This window comes from Protopterus annectens, chromosome 13.part0 (genome assembly GCF_019279795.1).
Source record: "Protopterus annectens isolate FY-2018-M chromosome 13.part0, PAN1.0, whole genome shotgun sequence".
NCBI classification, from domain to species: domain Eukaryota; kingdom Metazoa; phylum Chordata; order Ceratodontiformes; family Protopteridae; genus Protopterus; species Protopterus annectens.
In genome coordinates this window covers 550,233,354-550,255,740 of record NC_056747.1, presented here as the reverse complement: position 1 = coordinate 550,255,740, position 22,387 = coordinate 550,233,354, and the positions used below count along the sequence as shown (strand labels likewise).

At 40.7% G+C, this 22,387-nt stretch overlaps 1 protein-coding gene across 1 annotated transcript in view; it reads right to left on the bottom strand.

Moving 5' to 3' along the window:
* Positions 1–4,065: 4,065 nt before the first annotated feature.
* The window catches only part of LAT2 (linker for activation of T cells family member 2), a 412,539-nt gene continuing 394,217 nt past the window's right edge, over positions 4,066–22,387 (bottom strand). The window contains exon 15 of the mRNA XM_044054201.1: positions 4,066–5,795. The gene's annotated coding sequence lies outside the window, so the exon portion shown is untranslated. The remainder of the gene's footprint in view (positions 5,796–22,387) is intronic.

Here is a 22,387-nt window from a genome sequence, read left to right as displayed (position 1 = left end):
ACCGGGCTAGTCCAACTGGATATATGTCCATTTTCAGCAGAGGCCCGGGGAGAAAAGCTCCGCATGCAAACATTATTAAGAACAGGTAAAAATTAAGCATATATATAGTGTATACATCAAAACACATTAGATATTAACTACAAAATAGAAGATGAGAAATAAAAAGTGTGTTTTGTTAAGAGTTTCTTAAAGCTAAAAAGTTGAGAGTATCTAGATACACAAGGAAAGCTAGTTAGTTAAAGCAGAAAAGTTGGGAGTGATGGAGAGCATACAGATTCAGTGATTGCATAAATGGTATATTCTTGTAAAGAAACAATGAATTTTATAGAAGTGTATGTATGCATCTGCAATTCTAATCAGTAGAACAGCTGAAAATTTGTAAATTATATTTGGATTACTAGGTATATCCTGTGAAGCCATACACATTGTAAGGGTGACTAAAGGTGGAGAACTCCAGGAACATACAGAACTTATATGTCTATACTCATAGTGCACAAGTTCAGCAACAGGCTAACTTAAAATTAATGTGAGACAACTTTATATTACTGCACAGTATTTACTAGATATTGAGTATAACATTTGTAAGTGTTTGTATTTCTCAGAAAGGCATATAAAGCAATGCTGGTCATTAAAAAAAATCCAAACAACTCATACTAGCAAAACTTCTCCTTAAGGATAACTGGACTTTAGTCATTAGCTGTCACTTACTAACCTAGCAGTCCTTTCAAGGGTTATGAGTGTCAAAATTATCATAGGTATAGTCCTAATCAGCTCAGCATGTTGGGAGGAAGGTGGTGCATGCAGGGAGAAGGGGAAGGATGCAGTGCCGACAGCAGGACAGTAAAGATGTATACCTCTCAACCTCTCAAAGCAAGAAATCTGGGCAAATCCAGAAATAATGGGGGGACAAAGGCTCAAAAATTGGGATAGATTTTAAAAATTGCTCCTATAAACTTAGAACATTTCCATAATAATAGGTATTGAATTATTGAGTATTTTCTGAAAAATTTGAGGTTTGAAACTCAAATGTCTGTCATTATTTAATATTATTTACTGACTTCAAATATCAATCATTTATGAAGAGCCAAAAATATGTGGAAAAAATCTGGATAGTCTGTAAAATTCTGGACAGTTGAGAGGTATTCAGAGATGTGAAAAAATCCAGAGGCTTGAACAACCACAAGAAGCTGTTTATAGATGTAATGATCAATATGTGAGCGAATGCAGAATAGCATACTCGAAAGTGCCCATACCACATATCATGGAGGTAAGGCAAGATCAGGCTGAAATCTTAAGCTGCTGTGTGTCGGGAGCAGAACACCTGGAGGCAAATAAACTTCTAGGCAAAGCAGGCATAAGAAGCAACCTGCAAGGAACTCCCTGGAGAGTAAAGCTGCATGTTTGCAGACAGCTCTTTACAGCTAATTAAGAATTCCAAAGGCTAGTGACATCACAAATAGGCAGGCAGGCTGTCCAGCTAGACTACATGTGGTCTTGTGCTTACTTTTTTATTTGGTTTTAAAACAATAGATAAATCAAATATAAAACAAATAAATAACTATTTACATAGATCCACTGTTGATCAATACATCAAAGCTATACATATCAACAATTAATATTTTTCTAGCAAGTCTTTAAGCCAAGATTTATATGAATGTGTAATATTAGAGGTTTTCATCTTTATAGTATGCAGTTCACTACTGCAAACAGTTTTTACCATACTAACAGATTCAGCAATAGAGCGGTAACATTCCAATGTTTAGTAATTACTTTTCTGGCTATAGCACGAATAGACCAAAGAAGAGGCACTTGGGTTTTTGGAATTATCTCGGGAATCTGAGCATTAAATAAAACTAAAGATTTAGAAATATTACATCTATCTGACCATAGAGCTTGAATTAAGTTATTAATTTCTTTCCAAAAAGGGAAGATGACTTCACATTCATATACCATATGTGTCTAATCAGCTACTATTTCTTAATCACATCTCCAATATTTAATTCTATTTGATTTATACATAACTGTAATTTTGTTAAGAGTGACAAAAGCTCTGTGTAAGAATTTCCAAGTGAAAATTTTCCAGTATAGTAAGATATGGTTTTATCTGTAGATCTTTTCTTGTATTATTCAGACAAGTATTTATTATTAATTGTTGAGGAATAATTCCAAAAAGAATTGTTTAAATATCTGAAATCTAACCAGATATTTATACATTTCTAACAAATATGATTTATTTTTCATTGCATTATTGATATTTATTAAGAATTCCAGTAATTTGGGAAGCAATTTTTTTATATAGGTTAAATATCTTATTTATCTCGGTGTTCACAAAGTCTCTAAGTATTTGTAAAATTAACCAATTCTAAGAATCTTAGTTGTATTTGGACCTTACATTTTCAGCAGTATACATATCAGTACCATTTAAGAACTGATGACAATAAATTTTTACTTTGTTGCCTAAATACTAGCATTTTGTTGAAGTTATGAGTTTCTAAGCAGTCATTTGTATATGTATGGAAACATAGAAAACAATAAGTCTTTAATACAATGGTTAGACTACATGAACGTTTGGGAAGAGGAAATGTTATTTAATTAAGGCATTTGAGAAGAGGGTGTAATTTCATGTCCTTTTTGGCCATGCTAACTAGCTCAGCATGTTTGCATGTACCTGTGACGCCTACTGCTCCTTTGAAATGCATTAGGTGACTGCTCATAACATGCTACTGCAATGAAAATGGATTAAGTAAAAGTAGGAAAGTAAGGAGGATGGCAAAACTACCAAGCAGAACTGCATCAGTAGGCTGTTAGACCCTAATCTATCAACTAGACACAGGTTAGAAGCAGCATTTAGCATAGCTAGAAGCATATAAATAGACTGGATTAGCCCAAAGAAGATAAAAAGGTTCAGTCACTGTAATCTCAATCAATCAAAAAAACTGAAAGTTGCAAGAAATTAAACAAGGTCTTCTAGTGCAGGTTAGAGAGAAAAGTGCAAGCAGGTTAATTTAACCACAGACTGTTACGGCACAAAAGGTAACAGGCTAAGTACCAGTCCCCTGAGCCTTAGAAGATCTACTTTCAGAAGAAGTGAAGCAGATTTCTAAACTAGGGTATGAGTAACAGAAGCTGAAGCACAGGGGGAGGGAATGTACAGGGATGAAAACAGATAGTGTGGCTGAATGACTTGTGAGGTGGGCTATGTTGTGAGGCATGGATGGATAGGTTGGAAAGGGAAAAAACTCAGTAGGCTATTGTGGGAGATGTCAAGTACAGGTAGTTCATGGGCAGACATGGCCATGGGTGGATGAAGTCCAAGAGCATAACCTTTAGACAGTATAATCGATAAGTTGACATTTGACAAACACTTTTTTAATTTTATTTCTGAAACCAATAAACCAAGCAAAAATAAGAAAAACTGTACAGAGGTAAGCCTTAGTTCATCCCACCATCCACATGTGCACTGCTTCTGCCTACCTGCTTCCTTCCTTTTTGTGTTTCTCTTATCTTCTAAAACCTTTGCTTGCATTTCTCCACTATAAGCTTGAATTAATTAAGTAGGATTGATCATTTTGCTGCAGGAAATAGTGGACAAAACCATCTCTGCATCTCACTACAAGAACTTTGTTGTGGAACTCAGCAATATGCTATTTTTATCACAAATGAAACTTACACAGAAAATTCTGTGCTTCTCAAATTGTCCCTCATTGTCTGCCTTAGATGGCATGCTACTCTTGGAGAATATAGAAAATCTGCCATCCGCCTTGTCATGGTCAATACTGCCAAGAATAAATTTGTCAATATTTGTTGCTTGAATTTTGCTGATAAGATTTGGAATCTGCTTTCTCATAACCTTAAGCATACATCTGATCCAAAACTATTTAAATCTGTGGCAAAAAAAAAATGTACAACTTAACAGACATTGCAGCTGCAATATTATATCATTTGACCATCTCATACTCAATTTCCTATTTAACATTAATATTCACTGTATTTCAGAGCCTCCAATATTATAAATGCAATTCATAGTTATTTCTATACGTATAAACTATCACACAAGCTCTATCCTGGTTAACAAATGGAAAATAAAATAAAATGCTTTTGTCTATGCACTGTATTCTTATGATCATTAGTCATGCAACAGTCATAGCTGTTTTTGCTTAATACAATAAATCTTACTGTCCCAAATTTCAGTGTCAAAATGTGTTTCTTAAGATAGGTACACTCCCCCCCCCCTCCCCACAGCTGCAGGTCCATTGCTTTCTCAGATCAGCTGAATGTCGGTCTTCTTCAGCATCGCTATCTGGAGTATGATGCTATTCACTTTAATCTCAGAATAATTATAAGCAAGACATTTAAAAGCTATTGACTATGGCAAGCTCCCCAGCAAAGGTAGATGTTAACAATAACAGAGTAGTGCAATACGAATCGATAACTTTACACTCATATTCAATTAATCCAGTGAGAGAAATATGTTTGAGTTAATGATCCCTGTTTGGAAGTCACCATGAAAATGTATGGATGACCTCTGCTGAAGTGGAGATGTGGGGAAACAGTCCTGTGTTTCTCATATTATTTAACCTGTTAGAATGTCTCGCTGCATCCTTAGACTGTCAGTGTGCTGTGGTATTTCAATACATTTTCATGTCAATGACAATACACATAAAGATACATTTCAGAAACAATACAGTAGTTGTAATCGTAAAGTTTCTTGCATGCATTTTTTTAGCAATACCCCCTAAAAGCATGTACTGATATCAAATCATAGTTGAACATGTATTACTGTAAATAATTACAGAATTATTTTAAATTTTTTGCAGTTTAAAACAGCCACATAACTTTAACATGTTCCTTACAGTGTATTCTAGATTACTGTGCACATAACACATCGAAACCATATAAAAGTCCAGTCAGAGAAGGATAGAGAAGGGCATGAAGTGGCTATGCCAAGTCTTTACAGTGTGTTTTAGCTACTTTCTGGGCCCCCAGCATAAAGACTGCTGCTACGGTGTTGGTTCTCCAAGCTTCAGTACTTGTTTGGATATGTACATGGTACTGCTTCAGTGAAGCAGAAAGTATTAATCAGAACACAAGGTTTGCAATTCTTTTGCTGCCTTCACACTTGACCCTTTTGTCATTATCAGCTTCAGTGTATTTCTTTTGACATATGACATAGTCTGACAATTATGTTTCTGTCTGAAACTCCCCATAGTGCATATTTCAATGGTCACTATCTAAAGTTTGCCATGTAATTCAGGAGCCATCTTCTATCCTTGAGGCAGGCATCTTCTTGCCACATTACTAGCATCTTATAATTGTGAAAAAGAATGATGTATGGATGGTTAGATGCAAGTTCCTTTGCTGTTCCATCTAAAACTGGCTACCCATGAAAAATGCAGCATTTTCAAATATTGTTCTTCATTTCTTCTTTTTGTTTTAATTTCTCTGATAAACTGAACTGGAAGGTCTGATGCACTAATACATGATGCTTGGAATATCACTAGTGTGCTTGTTTGCATGATCATTTTTGTACAGTGATTGTTTGAACAGGTTGCCTTTGAAAATCAGTTCCAGCTGTTTGTAAATCAAGTTAGTAAACAAATAAATAATAAAAGCAGCAGTCATAGGTTGTGTCTGCTCTTGTTCTATGACTATTTTGGAGAAGGAGATTGTGGTATCACTTCTTTGTGGTTACAGAAGCGATTGCATGAGATGTTAGTAGTTGTTCGGTAGTCACTGGAATAAATAGCTGATCACTAAATTACAGTCCTGTCTTCAGCAGTGATGTAAAAGGTAGCCTTAAAGACAGAAAAAGACAATGGTGATAATTTGTACAAATACCTTCAATAAAAATTAATACTTTTGTGTTATGCTATTATGGTGAAAGTACCCAATTCACAAATACCTTTCCAAGGTAAAAAGAGTATCACCTTAAGTGATGCTATGCAAGTCAGCAGTATTAAAAGTCAAACATGTTTCATTTTAAATGCTTAGGCATCTTCAGCTTCTACAGCTTAATAGGTAAACTGTTTGTTATATCTACTAACCCCAATGTATTTGAAGACAATCCTTAATGGTTCTACTACTTCCAGGTCGGACTCCAAAATTTCAGAAATCAGTAACATGTTTTTTTTTTTTTTTTTTTAATTAATCTAGTTGTGTTGCAGAATTTCTATGCAGCCGCAGTAAACACCCCAAAAACTAATCTGTCACCACAGCCTTGGAACTTGGGTATATACTTATGCTAGTTTGTCCTACCCTCCCCAAATAGGTAAATGGGTAATAAGGCCATTGCATATTTGATCAAATGTGTGCTTTTGCCTAACCTTTAATACTGGTCTTGTATAAACTCCATAGTCAACTCCCTGTTCCCAGGAAGCCTATCTTGGTTTTCCTGGTAGGTTTCCTCTTTCAATAAAACTGAAAAGCAGTGATGTCATTAAGGTTATCCAGGCTACTATCTGCAATGCCAAATGTCCACTGACCTTCCATGCTGTAGATAAGGGTGTAGTACTCCACAGATTCCACCGGGGGGGGGTGAATATGCCATAAACTGCCCCCCCCCCCCTCACAGAGGCGCACTTTTTGCACTGACACTACACAGAAGGGCTGCTACTGAATTGTTCATTCCTACTCATATCATCGTTCCTCAAAAAACGATCTCACATCTGAGATTCAGCTGTCAGAAGGATTGCCTATCACACCTCTGAGGTTGAGCAGCTGATCTGTACTTATTTATATCTGTATGTATGTATGTATGTGTGTGTGTACGGTTCCCATTCACAAGATCGAATTCCTATAAACTCTAAATTCATAACCCCAAAGCCAGAATCTCAAGTTATAGAAAGTCAAAAATGTGAAGGGGAAATAAAAAAATAAAAAAAACACCTTTCTAATGTTTTTGCAGGGGGGGCTTTACCCCCCTGCACCCCTCCCCTACTTAAATATTCCTACTCAGAGATCGCACTACAGTGAAGTAAAGGGAAATCTCCCGTTCTGCGCTATATGCATAAGTGCAAAACGGAAGATTTCCAGTCCTCCGCTATAGTGCAGTCATGCAGCACTTAGATGACAGCTGCAAGGGTGTGGGGGACCTAGCCCCTGCAAAAAGGTAACTGAACTCTTTTTTTTCTAACCCGAAACTTCCCATTCACAATTTCAAGTGAATGGAAGTTCAAGATTCTGGTCTCGAGCTTATGCATTTCGAGCTTCCATTCATTCGATCTTGTGAAGGGGAACCGTGTGAGACCACTGCATTTGAAGGGCTGTTTGGAGGATTCTCTTGTGAAGTTTGCAAAGACAATGACTCTAATGGTTATTGCCATGCAACCTACAGCTCTTGAAAGAGGCAGGATGGTTATGTCCTGCATCCAACCTGAATGGGCAGAGTTTGTTTGTGATACCAATACTAGTTCATGTAAACTGGATGATTTGTTTGAAATTTAACACTTGCCATAACTGACTGTGAAATCTAATATATCCAGCAAGCTGAAACTTTTTCCAAAAGACTTCTAGCATAGCTTTTGAAAGAAAATAATTGTCCAAATAAAGGAACATTCATATGCCTCGGAGATTAGCTGATAACACATCTATGGAGTGTGTAAAACTCTCTGCCATACAGGAACAACCAGAGGAGATGAAACAGCATGGGGAGGTACAGGAAACTGTGATGGTTTTCCCTTATACTGATGCAAAATTAAAAATTTATCAGGCCCATAAATTATTTAGACTTCATGATTGGCGTTACTATAAGGTGTCAACGCAGACTTTTCTTGAGGTATTTGAATAACTTGAGCCTGCTGGGGTCTAGTACTTGGGCAGTGAACTATTTTTTCTTTGAAACCAGAAATAAAGAAATGCAAACAGAAAACCATTAACACCTTACTAAAATCTTGGAGCTAGCTGTTGCCTCACAGCTACATCATCAAATCGAAGCATATGGTCTACTTTCCAGTCATCAGCATGAATTCAGAAAGGGTCTTGCAGCAATAATACTCAACTGTTTCTCACTCATAGAATCAGTGAATCTTACAGAAGCCATTTTCACTGTCCTGTCCAAGGCTTTTGACCTTGTTTACTGTTCCTTACTGACAAGAACTCTCATCTGAAAGCCTTATCTCCTCTTCTTTAAACTGGTTCTCTGATTATTTTTATGGAAATTATTTCGAAATTGTCGTGTATAACATTTAATTCTCTATTTCACTATTCAGTCAGGAATTTCCCAGGCCTCCATCATAGGATCAATGTTTTTTATCATCTATGTAAACTCCTGTACTATGCCCTGAAAGACTAGGAATATCCACTTTTATGGAGATGACATTCTTATACAGGAATCTAGCAGCCCTCCAAACTCCATATGCAGCTCTGTCTGTTTTACACTGGCTTAATAATGTAATGACCAAGAGTACCAAGGTCTAAAAGTTAATCTGAAGAAAGCCAGTTCAATGCTGTTTGCTACTCACAAGCACATTAATAGCTGCAATGCCAACTTGGACCTTAATGGCCCTAAATGTGGCCCACTGAAACTAATTGATACAAGCCATAAAATATCTTGGTATCTGGTTTTATCCATTGTTCACTTTCTCCACTCACATCCAAAATGCTGGAAATAGTTACTTCATCATACTGTTTTCATTTAACAGCATTAGTACCCTTCTAACAAAACAGGCCAGGCTTGTTACTGGCAGGGTGTACTACTGACCACTCTTGAATAATCCTTACTTATTATCAGCTTCACTTCTTCTAAAAATCCGCATGAGCCCCAAATATGTCAAAACCACATCTGTTTATTTACTGTTGAAGTCAGCAGAAGCTTCATTATTTCCATGCAATCAATCAGGCAAGATAGCTACCTATTCACCTTTGACTCACTTTTCCTGTCACTACCCTTTCTATAAACTCCCCTTAAAATTTGCTCTTCCATTTTAGGTGTATATACTGGTAATGAATTTTATAAACTATTGAACACCTAAAGCTTACTTTATTGTTGCTGCTTTCTGGAGTACAATATTAAGTAGCAGTAGTACTTCCTGTATGTGTCCTTGTGTCACGTTTTGCCTGTTGCTGCACTCTGTATATATTTTACATCATATTCAAATTGTACTTGTTCTTTATCATCTTATCTTTATGTATATTGTGTACTTTTAGTTTTAATGTAATAAGGTCATGACTGCAAAAGGGCTGCTGTGTTCCAGTTCACTACCTGCTAAGAAAAAAAAAAATATATATATATATATATATATATATATTTATTTATTAATAAAGGCTCCCCATTGAAATGTTGGGGATCACAATACCAAGTCTCGAAATGCTGAAACAAAAAAGGCCCAAAATACAGGAAAAGAGTTAATATTAAGCATCACTTTACGCCTTTAAACTTGTTTTTTTTTCAGGGGGAGCAAGCTCCCATTGAATCCCCACATTTATATATATCATCTCTGAGATCACCATATGCTGGTGAAAAGAGACTATTCTGAGATATGGCAACCTCGGACTTAGTTTAAGTAAATCGTATTTTCAGTACTTAAGTTTACAAATTGTAGAACTGTGCAAAGTGAGTCTCAGCAATAAAGAAACTGTTCCCACAGCTGATGGCCATACATCAACTGGATAAACTCTGGGACATTTGAGGGAATCCTGCCTCTAACTTTCAAGGTACTTACAGTGTTGGCAGAAGTTAGGACAGAATCAGGATCTCCTGTGAGGATTCTGGTTAACACTGGTCTGAAAAGTAAAAAATGCCCTCAAACCTGACCTCTTGGTTGCCGTCATTGCTGCTATTGGGTCTGTTGCAAGTACCATCAGAAAGGCCACACTGACACTAGTACCTTTAGTTGCATTGTTTAAGATGAAAGGTTGCGGTTTGTATAATCAAGTCCCTTAAGCCTGAGTTGCACATAAGTGAGACATTTTCAATGAAAACTGGAAAAAACATTGATGCAATAAGAAGCTATGTTCACAGAGCAGCTTAAACGAAGTGTGGGGGGGACTGTGATGCCCAGAAATTTGTACATCATGCTAGAAAATCCAAAACAGAACATGCTGATGAAATACTTCATGAGATGGACGGTAGGGCTAGCCACCCAATGGTGTAAACCATGGCACAAGATGATTGTCACTGTTGAAGTGACACCCTGACTCCATGTGCAAAAATGGGAAAAAGGGGTTATGGATAGATGGATGGATATGTGGTAGGGATATGTATTAAAAGCACACATAAACACACAGCAATGGTGGAATCAGATTCTTAGGTTGTATGTGTAGAGAAGGTAGATATGGCACCAGGCAAAAGTGGAGGCCTGTAAATCACATCCAGGGAGAAGCTCCAACTACACATACTACATTATCATACTCAGAATATACAGCACACTGTGAATGGGGGATGGATCAGTTACATTTGACACAGTTAATACTAACCATAAACTCACACAGTCCATGGCTGTTGACTACTCCCTTGACCTCTGCACTTCCCCATATGGATTTCACCATTGGGAAAATAAAGGGCAAAGTGGTGATAACAGACTGCACACAGTTACTATGCTAGGATGTTTACAAGTTTCAGTTTGGTTGTACCTTAGCTTACAGTTTATTTTTTTATTGTGAGATCTCTTGCAGTGATTTAGTCACACAATGGATGCTGGTGATGGCCATACTAGGGACATTGGCAACAGCCCTTAAGTAGTCATTTGACAAGGACAATCCCTGTGTTTGTGTCATGTTTTTATGGTGAGTCTCAAATATGGAATGACGTAATGGTAATCCTGAATCTTGAGTCATTTTCAGAGAATGACTTAAGCAATTGTTCATGTATTATAAAGTGGAGCAGGTGATTTACGGAGATAATCTAGAACATCCCATCAGCCAACCACTGGGTCACTTGGTATCGGTTCTGTTTTAAGTTGTGGTAAACACCACATTATGTCACACAACCATAAGACTGTGTCATGCCAAGTGACAGCTTCTCTAGATGGATAGGCATGCCTTAAACAAACACTCTTATACCTTTATGCCCTGCTTTTGCATCATCATCTGCCTCAGTGAATTCAGCTTGGGTAGGCATACAGTGTCCCAGCTGTCAGCTCTACAGTGTCTTGTATAATTTTTCTGTGGCCAGTCTGTTATCACCACTTTGCCCTTTATTTTATAAGTGAGAAGGATTAGACAGTTGACTGAATAACAGCTAACAACTCAGCAGCATACTATCCTGCATGCATGTTTTTTTTTTTTTTGGGGGGGGGGGGCTGTCTGTGCCAGCTTTGACCACCTGCTTCTGACTACAGCTCCACCTCAGTCTCTGCTGCATCTTTATTTGGAGGGTAAGTGGGTAAGAAGAGAGTTCAGCCTTTTGATCACAGAGCCATGTACTCTGACAAAGTCTGTTTGTTATAAACTCTACAAATTCCTGAAATGATAGGCATGGCTTAGATGGGCATGCAATGGTTCAATGAGAGCGCCAATCTTGCTAATGTAATGATGTGTCCCTTTAATGCCTACCCACTTGATGAAACCAACATTCATTCTTTTTCAAAACTCCAGTCTCATGACTGGAGCTTGTAATCTCGATTGCCACCCAGTATTTCATGACTCCCACCCCATGAAAAACATGAGCACACAATCACATATCATTCCTCTTCTCCCTATCATCAGCTCCTCTAATGCCTGACCTGATAATGCAACCCAAGTTATCTGGGATTCAGTCAAGGCCTTACCCTTCTGTGTTGCACTGCCTACATCTCTTGCACTTATCTAAACTGCTGTAAAGCTAAGGTATTTTAGAGAAACAAATATTGATAGTAGTCCATTCCTTTTTCTTTCATGCTTTTTGAATGCTGTCACTAAATTCAGCAGTAAAGGTATTAGACAGATATATGAGAGTTACAAATAATGATAACTTTATAAGTAATAACAAGCTCAGCTCTGCAGCATACAGAAATAAAGACCAGGATATGACAAAGATGCCTCTCATAGGAAGGCAGGGGAGGATGGGAGTGAGTGGCTACCACAAGCTCTCTTTCCCAGGGTAAATCTCAGCCTACACTCTGCCTCATGTTTCAATCCCAGAAAAGTCCTCACATTTACATCACCCATATTCCCCCACTGTTGTATACCTCTCCTCACCATACCCCATACATACCGGGCACATAAGACATAGTGCACATACATGCCATCCATCCACAGATCACTGGATGTTCCCCTGCTGCTGCTATTTGGCATCACCAATGTGATACTGGTTTTGGTGGCACTTTTTTGGAATCAGCTAATTTTCACCATGCAGGCAGAGACTTGCGCAACACTAAAACTGAGGATGTGAGCTTGCTGATTCCAATCCAGTGATGGCAGCCCTTGCAGCTTGTGGATGGAAGCACACATAAGCCATGGGAAAGTTTAGAACACATTGTAGTGATGTGGGTGCTCATGTCAGACACCAGGGGTGGAACTATAGCCATAATGGGAAAAGAAATCTTTGCTGGGATATTGGTGATGGCACAAAACACCTCCATGGCTGCCTGGCTGATGTCCCCCTTGGTCAGGTCTTGCCCTTGCACTGGAGATAACCCAATAGAGGGGACTGTATGGACTCAAGACACATAGGGGGAGGCTTGACATCAGCAGGCATGGAGACGAAAAGAATGTATAATAATAATAACAATAATGAATAACATAATAGTGTTGAAGTATTCTCTGTGTATATTATGTAGAATTCCATTGCTGTTGGCAGGGAATTTTGGCTTACAAAGCTGAGCCACAAAAAGTCATATCTGAGGCTCAGTGTTGCTTGCCTCTTTTTCGAAAATTGCTTCTTTTGTTTGGTTAGAATGTTAATTGAAAAAATATTGCACCACGTCCCAAGCTGTATGTGCATAGTTCTCATATACTTTTAGACTCTTGATCATGTTCTAGCTGCAGTCCAGGCTAAGGACTCACAAACTTAGCACTACCTGTATCTACTACCAGTCTTCTGATAGCACTTAATTTAGTTCTTCTTACCTCTCCTTTTCCCTCTCTGTTTTCATCCACTTCCTATCATTACATCCTTACCCACCACTCATTCCCTCCTCTCTCACTGTTACATATAACTTGGTCTCTTAATTTCCATCTTGGTCTCTCCTCACTTACTGTTACACCTAACCTGCTCTTTTAAATTCCGTCTTGGTCATTCTTCCTGCAATCTGTACTATTCTCTTTCCACATTTGTTTCTCTCTTGATACATTTTTTATTTCGCTGACTCTCGCAGAACCTCAAACAAGCTGTGTAAGTGTACCAAACCTATCTCTTTTCTACAAAGTATTGCACATTGTGTAAATCATTTTTCATGTATCACATTGTCAATTAATGTCACATTTTTCCACTTCTAAATCTGTATCCTTTAAGATTTTGTGATTTTTACTCACAAGCTAATTTCTGCTTATTAAAATGTAGCACTAATCTTTGGAGCTTTTTTCACTGGGCCTTTCCCTTTAAAGGGGTCTTGCCCAGTCAGACTACCCCAACAAACAAATGCAAATAAATAAATAACTACAATTTTGAATTGTTACTAGCAATTACACCTTGCATTTAGCAGAGAAAACCCCTTGTGGCTAAACACAATGATGTTATGTGATCCTATCTCGCCTACATTCTGTACTCATGAGCCAATCCTCTATGCTATAGAGTGAAGCCTCTTATTGGCTGAGCTATTTTCTATCCCAGGATGCACCACCACTAATCCCCCAGATCTCGTTTGCCACTTACAAGCTAGGACGTGGTCTCAAACTTGGCTGAGCTAAGTGCTGTTTTTTTTTCTAAAGTTTTCCTGTCAGGAAATTCTCTTTTCTTACCCAAAAAGCTGTTTTAACAGCTATTGTTGTTGTACGAGTGTTTTTGGATATAATTTTGTGGTAAATTTGTGTGTTGTTTAGGGAAAGGTTTCCCGTTTAAGTTAGAGGGGCCTTCCCCTATTCATTAGCAGTTTCTATTTCTTTTTAAGGAGGTCAAGTACCTGTTTGAGTTAGAGGGTTCTTGGCCCTCCTTTTTTGCTGTTCATGATAATTGTAGTAATTTTGATTTATCGTTTAAAAAAAAAAAAAAAAAAAAAACTTTTATTGTTTAAAATCTGTATTTTTTTCTGTCCTACAGTGATCTTTACTACTGTTATAGTGACTGTTTCAGAGACATTATGTCTAAAGAACATAGACCCTCCGGGTTCAAGAAGTGCACGAGGTGCAGTTATAAAATGTCTATAACTGATGACCACTCCTTACTGCTCAAGCACCTACAGGAGTCCTGCAGCGTGTGTCTTTTCCTCTAGGGTCCTCCAAGAGAGGAAAAATAAATTAATCCTGAAAGGGCTGATTAAACCCTCCTTCGAGGAGGCCTTATCTTCCTCATCCTCTCCAAAAGAAGAAAGCGTCGGCTCCGACCAGCCCGTCGGAACCGACTACTAAGAAATCCAGGCAGGCTTCTCCAATGGCTCCACGGACTTGAGCCGAGGGCGAACGGTCTGCCTCGATGCCAGTCTCGACTCCTCTGGTTTGGGCCGATGACTGGGGCTTGTCACCTTCATCGGCTCCACTGATTTTGGAGCCGATGAGGGTTGCTCAGACTCTTCGGCCTGAGCCGAAGCCCTCCTCGGCACAGAGGGAAATTGTTTTGGGATCTCCCTCGGCACCGATATTGGTTGAGTCCATTCCCCAGTCCTTTGGAGCCGATGGAGAAGTCGGTTCGGACCCGATCGGTTTCATCTAGATCCTCCAAGATGTCTGATTCGGACATCGACAGGGTGCTCCTAAGACTTTTCAGTCTCCTGTGTTCCAAAAATTTTCGGCTCCAGCCCATTCGGCTTTGGAGCCAGTTCTGATTCCTCCTCCAACAGCCTCGCACCGTTGGAGCCGGTGCTGGTGGAGCCGATGGAGGTTTTCGGGTCGGCCCCAACCCTTACTCCAACCCCGGCTCTCGAGTCGGAGTTCAGGGACCTCCTCTGTCGGCCCCAGGGGATGCAGTTCCAAGCCTTCCTCTTGGTGCGTCGGCTGTGGGGGTACCGTCTACTGTTGTGGCCACGGGGGTTGGACCTTCCCAGGATTCTGATGGTCCGGCCTTCAGGGCCATGAGAGTTAGCCAAATCTTCTTTGGCTACCTCCACGGTCTCACCAGCACCTTCCCTACATACGGAGACTGGGTCTTTGGCAGTCCCCCTGTCCTTAGACAGCGGAGCCCTGCCTGAGGTCACCCCACTGGGGTTCCTCCTCCTGGAGGTCCCTCTGAAGCTTCTTCAGAGGAACCCCCAAGGAAAGGATCGTGCAAGAGGAAGCACGTTGACTCCCCCGATGAGTCTGTCACATCAGACACTGATCTTGATGATGCAGAGGAGTCCCCTAAGTCATCCTCAGATGATGTTTCCTTTGCAGACATCCTGGAAGCCCTCAAACAACGAGGCGGCTGGCATTCCAAACCCCCTTCTGCTGATGAGTCGGTGTTCCTTAAGGCCTTCGGGGCTCAGCCCTCCGCCTCCTGGGTGTCTCCGCCGAGCTCCTAGATTTGATCTGTCGAAGGGTGTGGGAACATCCAGACTCTGTGGAACCGGTGCCTGCTTGCCCAAATAAGTTCCTATCAGCACCCCCAGAGAAGGAGTTTTTGACAAAGGTGTGGCTGTAGATGCCTTGGTGGTGGCATCTGCTACCCAACAAGATGTAGCAGAGGCTTCCATCCATCCTCCTAATAAGGAGTCTAGGAGCATGGATCGCTCAGTTCAGCGGCCTTTACCTTAAGGTCACTGAACTATTTAACGCACTTCACCAGGTTTCAGAGGGATCTGATCAAGGAGCTTTCAGATACCCTCTTGGGTAACCTACCTGAGCAGCTGGCCCAGACGGTTGGCTCTCAGTTGGCTACGCTGTCATTGATATCAAACTCGTCCATGAGGCTCATTTCATATGCGGCCGAGGGGTTGCCCTCGGAGGCAAGCCTGGCTCCGCCTGTGTCATTTTGCGGAAGTCTTTAAGTCTTCCTTTGCCGATGCTCCCTTTGATGGGTCCTCTTTGTTCGGACCCAAGGTAAAGGACACATTGACCCGCTGCGAGCAAGAAGGTAAGACTTTGACTGCCAGGGGCACGATTTTCCACTCCCTTCGGCCTTATCCCAAGGCTAAAGAGGAGGGAAAATGTGGTTCCGTAGATCCCAGAAGTCTTATCCCTCACAGCAGGACGATCCTCCTTCTAGAGGCAGAGGAGGGGGACATTTTTCTGGAAGACGCCGTCCCAGAGGCGGCAGAGGCCCCCGCAACACTGGAGACCGCGAGTCCTTTCGTGGCTCTTCAGCCTTTCACAATCCCTGATGGATTGCCCGACTGTGCAGCTCCAGAGCCAGTCGAGGCACCTAAAAGCCTGGGAAGGTATCACTCAGGACCGATGGGTGCTTTGAATTATCGCCGGAGGTTACGCCATCCCCTTTTCTCACTCTCCACCTCCGTCCAAGAAAATCCCGGACCCGCCACCCAGTCAACGGGAAGTTGCAGCCTTAGAAGTCTCAAAGCTGCTGCAAAAAGGAGTCATCCAACCGGTCCCCACAGACCAGATTGGATTAGGGACTTACTCAAGATTCTTTTTGGTGCCAAAAAAGACCGGGGACTTGAGGCCCATTTTGGATCTCAGCATTCTAAATCGTTCAGTCAAAAAGTCCAAATTCCAAATGGTCACTTTACAATCCATTCTCCCACTGCTGGAGAAAGGTGTTTGGATGTGCTCCATAGATCTCAAGGACGCCTATTACCACATCATGGTAGATCAGGCGTCAAGGAGACATTTGCGCTTCAGCCTACGAGACAGTCATTTTCAGTTCTGCGTGCTGCCCTTTGATCTCACCACAGCCCCCAGGGTGTTCACCAAATGTTTGGCAGTCGTGACTGCTCACCTGAGGAGTCTAGGATTCCAGGTGTTTCCGTATCTGGACGACTGGCTCCTAACTGCCACCTCCAGGCATCTACTATTGCAGAACCTACAAGCCACAATATCACTGGGCACTTCCCTTGGAATCATCTTCAATTGGCCAAAGTCTGTGTTGCTGCCATCTCAACGCATAAGATTCATCGGAGTAGAGATAGACTCAAACCGAATGCGGGTCTATCTTCCTACAGAAAGGATACAAACCATACAGGCTCAAGTTCGAGCCTTGCTTCTCAGATCCAAAGCTCCAGCCAGAATGGTCCTGCAGCTATTGGGATCTATGTCGGCCACTGTTCTTCTAGTCTCCCTAGCAAAGTTGCATATGAGAATTCTCCAGTGGCTTCTTTCGACACAGTGGTCCTTTCAGGATCTCCCACTCAGTCACCTCATACGGATCACGGAAACCTGCAAACGTGACCTTCGCTGGTGGCTGGTGCCCTCCAATCTGGATCAGGGTCGACCCTTCGTTCCACCTCCTCCTATGGCCACTTTGACTTAACGCCTCCCAGATGGGGTGGGGGCATTTCCTGGGCAGGTCAGTCCAAGGCAAATGGCATTCAGAAGAGAGTCTTCTTCATATCAACATTTTGGAAATGAGGGTGGTGCTTCTATCTCTACAAGCCCTCCACGATTACCTCCCTCAGGGCATAATTGCCGTTCACTCCGACAACATGTCAGTGGTCTGGTACCTGAACAAGCAGGGAGGAACCAGATCCTACCCTCTTTGCAGAGAACCCATGAGAGTATGGGAATGGGCAGTGGCGACCAGACGTTTTCTGATAGCAACTCATATCCCTGGCAAATCCAATGTGATAGCCGACAGACTGAGCAGAACTATCCTCTCTCCTCATGAGTGGTCTCTGAACAATACAGTGGCGACTCAGATTTTCAGCAAATGGGGAATTCCTTGTTACGACCTCTTCGCAACCCCGCTGAACGCGAAGTGCAAAAAGTTCTTTTCCCTCACTCCAGCTCCGGGGGAGAGCCCTATGGATGCACTAGCCCATCCTTGGCCCACTGGCTTGCTATACGCCTTCCCCCCAGTTCCCCTCCTTCCCAGAGTGATACAAAAGGCATCTCACTTGGGGAGCAGAATGATCTTAGTTGCTCCTTACTGGCCTCATCAGGTATGGTTCCCCTATCTTCGGAAATATGCACTGGATGGTCCATGGTTCCTGGATCAGATCCCAGACCTATTAATTCATCAGTCAGGACTTCTCCGCCAATCCCTTCACACTTTGAAGTTAACAGCTTGGCTCCTCCTCTTCCGACTATAGTCAGGAATCATACCTTAGACCTGGAAGTCATACATATCTTATCTTCGGCCCACAAGTCTGCCACTAAGAAATTGTATACTAGCAAATGGAAGAGATTTGCTATTTGGGCTCAACTCCGGGGTCTGGATCCCATCACTGTTCCTGTATCGGAAGTTCTAAAATTTCTAACTTCCCTATTCAATCAAGGTTCTTCAGTCTCTACCATCAAGGTCCAATTGGCAGCTATTTCCAATTTTCATGAATCTATAAACCCACCTTTAATGAGCAACAGATTGTGTAAAACTTTCATGAAAGGTGCTGCGCTTTACGACCTCCGATTTCTCATCCTGCTCCTCCGTGGGATCTCGATGTGGTGTTACGTGCCTTAACCTCCTCCCCCTTTGAACCGGCAGCAACATGTGATTTGAAATTTCTATCTTGGAAAACTGCTTTTCTGGTAGCGATTACTTCTGCCAGAAGGGTTTCAGAGCTTCAAGCTCTATCTGTAAAACCACCGTACCTGGTTTTTCACAAAGATAGAGTATCTCTCAGGCCTAATCCATCCTTTGTCCCTAAAGTTTGTTCCAGTTTTTGCCTACAACGGTCATTAGAACTTCCAGTTTTCTTTCCAAAGTACTCAAACAAAGCGGAATACATATTCCACACATTGGATGTCCACAGGCAATTGCGTTTTTATTTAGACAGGACCAAACAAACAAGGAAAACAGATCAATTGTTTGTGTCCTTTTCGGATAATAAATTCGGCAAAGCCGTCACAAAGGTCACTATTGCCAAATGGATCAGGGACTATATTAGTCAAGCTTATTCCTCTTCTAATAAAGAGCTTACGACCTCTGTCAAAGCTCACTCTACAAGAGCTATGGCTACTTCAATAGCATTTCATTCTAAGCTTGCCATTAGTGACATTTGTGCTCTACATGGTCTTCCCGCACACTTTCATTTCCCACTACAAATTGGATGTGGCATCTCAGGCGAGCTTCATTTGGTTCCACAGTGCTCAGGAGTGTTTTCCAGTGAGCCACCCAGGATTTAGGTGCTAGGGACGCTGTCCCATCAGTACAGAATGTAGGCGAGATAGGATCACATAATATCTTTTAGTTATGTACTCACCATAACTTTAGATGTTTGGGATCCATCTCGCCTACATTCCCAATAACCCACCCTCCTTCCCCCTGCCTTGGAGATCAGAAGAGATCGGACGGTCCGAATTCTATTGTTTCATCTTGAAACATCTGGCAATGTTATATAAACAAGTTATGTGTGTGTGCATGAATGCGGACAAACAAGATCTGGGGGATTAGTGGTGGTGCATCCTGAGATAGAAAATAGCTCAGCCAATAAGAGGCTTCGCTCTATAGCATAGCGTGCCGAGTCTCGGCTCCGAGCCCATCAGTACAGAATGTAGGTGAGATGGATCCCAAACATCTAAAGTTATGGTGAGTACATAACTAAAAGTTTTCTATAGCCCACCCTGAGTTTATTAATCACTAGATCTAACAGAACATGATATGTCCCATTTGTAAGGGAGTCATCAGAGTACAAACCAGTGAATCCAGCACGTAAAACATGAACATAAAGTAGTACTGGAGCAATACAGGCAAACTAACAGCAAGATAATATTCTATTCACTAATATAGTTGAACGTGATAAAGTTTTATTTATAATAAGCATTTTATACATATATATTGCACTCTTACTTTAACATGCCTTTCCATTTTTCTCTGTTCTCTATTCTTCTCTAGAATTTAGAATGTCTGCTTCTTACTCTATAGCAAGCCACTGCTGCATATACTTTTATTCTTTATAATGTCTAAACATTGCCTCTATTTTATCATAGTTTTATTGTACCCAAAGCATTGATGATGTACCTACATTTTTTTACTTGATTATATGTATTGCTGTATATAAATTGTAAAACATTTTTTATTCTGGAAAGCTGTCCATGTTCTTTGCCGTTTTGGCCTAGATTGTGTCTGAAAAGGATCTTCTGACCAGTGCACTCAGTTGATTAACAATTGTGCTAATGCATATGTACAAGTCTCAGACCAGTTAGATGATCGTATTTAAATCTCAAATGCTTGTGTTGTCTCTCTTTTTGTTGTCCAGCCTATGCAGCTTCAGCATGACATTTCCTTCCACGCAAAGACATCCAATCAACAGATAACCACAGATGGTCTCTTTCACAGTTTACGGTCTGTGTTTTTCACAGGAACAATGCCTGCACATGAACCCATTAAAGTCCTAATACACTAATGATCCTCAAGAACTGATTCTTGTTTTGCAGAGACTATAATGAGGCAGTTTATTTAGTTTTATTCATTTACACTTTGTTGACTGGGTTATTGCCACTAGGCCAATGGCCTCTTTTCAGGGGAGATCCAAGGTGGTATTCATACTTCATTCTTTCAGCTAACCTGAAAGGTTTTGCAGATTGTACAATAGTAGTTTTGTTCATTAGTGAACAGAATGTCACAAAACCCTACTGGTCATGCTATGAACAGTGTGACTCTGCCAACAGATAATTCCACAGTGTTTACCCCTGGTTGCAGTCCATCATAAATGCTCATGCAGTACTTTAGCATATGTCCTGTGCAAGTACACATACTTGAATTTTAATCACTGTGTCCCAGAGAACATTCTTCTGATTTGGGATGTCCCTGCCACAGCCCTTATTGCTACTCCTTTCAGTGCACAATCTGACTTCTTATTCTAACTTCTTCAAGATGATCAAGCTAGAAGCTTTGATGCTTCTCCAAGTCTTGGAGCCAGAAGATCCTATGCAGGTAGCGTCTTCTTTTCCAAAGAAACTTTGGTACAAATAAGCTAGGCATCCAGGATGTCATTGTCCAACCCATGGCTCTGATAGCCACGGTTGCTAAACATCAAACAGTATGTCTCGCCTCCCTCATCCTGAAAATTATTACTTCAGCAGTAAGGCAGAATCATGCACACTAAAGTGAGATCTCTTCACTGCTATGTTTGATAACACAGGTCTATAGTACATCTGGGTTAGTAGGCAGTCTCCCCAAACTTCTTCAGAAGTCTAGGATGTATTGTAGTATCCACAAAATCCTCTCTCTGTCTTAGAAAAATATATTCCATGAACTGCAAAAATAAATTTTTATCCAGTGATAATAGTCATAATTCCCTAAGAACTCATCTCATCGTAATCCTAGTGAACCCACCTATTTTATTTTATTCTCAGCTAGACTTCTAAGAATGTCTGTCCTTTCCCCATTTCTAATTTGTATGAGGTTAGGAACTTAAAAGGGAAAATCAGTGGAATTTTTTGGCAAGGTCAAGATATGCACGAGAGGCATTTTTTCAGATATATAATAACCAATGAAATATAAAAAAAAGTCAGAAGAGAAAATATCAGAACAATTAAACTGACAGCCCAGATAGTTGACAACACAAATAATGCACACCTCCTCTGCACCACTCATTTGGGAGTCTGTTTCTCTTTTCCCACAACTCTATGTAAACTAACCATGTGATCAAGCAATCTTCAAGGTTACAAAAAACTGTTGCTTCCACCTATTTCTTGCTTATGGGAGGGCTAGTGAAGAAAAATTAAACAATAAGTTTAATATCACACCACAGGTGTTTACATCAGCAAGGAATGAATCAGTAATACCAGCCACATTGCAGTTTTATTGATCACTTTCATTACAATGGAAAGGTATACCCCATGGATTCAGTAATGCCTACACTAAGTGTACACTGTTCTGAGTGAACAGACAACACAGGCATAACTCACACCGTCTTCCTCCTAATTTTAGTTTTCTTACTGATTTTCCTGCAGCTTTAAATACTGTCAGGGATTCATAAAGGTTACCACAAAGTGTAGACTATATGTACACTTACTGCAATCTTTCTGAGTGACTAGAAAGCACAAAAATGTGGTAGGGATGCTCTTCAATACACATTGTGTAGACTTTATTGTATCTGGCCTATAGTCTTGCAATAAATACTATAAAGATGTTCAGCATATTGATCACTGCTACAGTTGCCTTATCTATATGGGTTATATCTTGTCAACAGCCATCTAGCTTCCAAAGCTTCAGGGCACCTTCCATGCTCCCAAACTTCAGCTGAGCTGAGTAAAATATAAGTTTGTGTGCAAAGCCCTTCTTAGCTTCACTGCCGCCAAAGTGCATGCTCCTTTGAGGCTTTTGAGACTTGACAGTCATCTT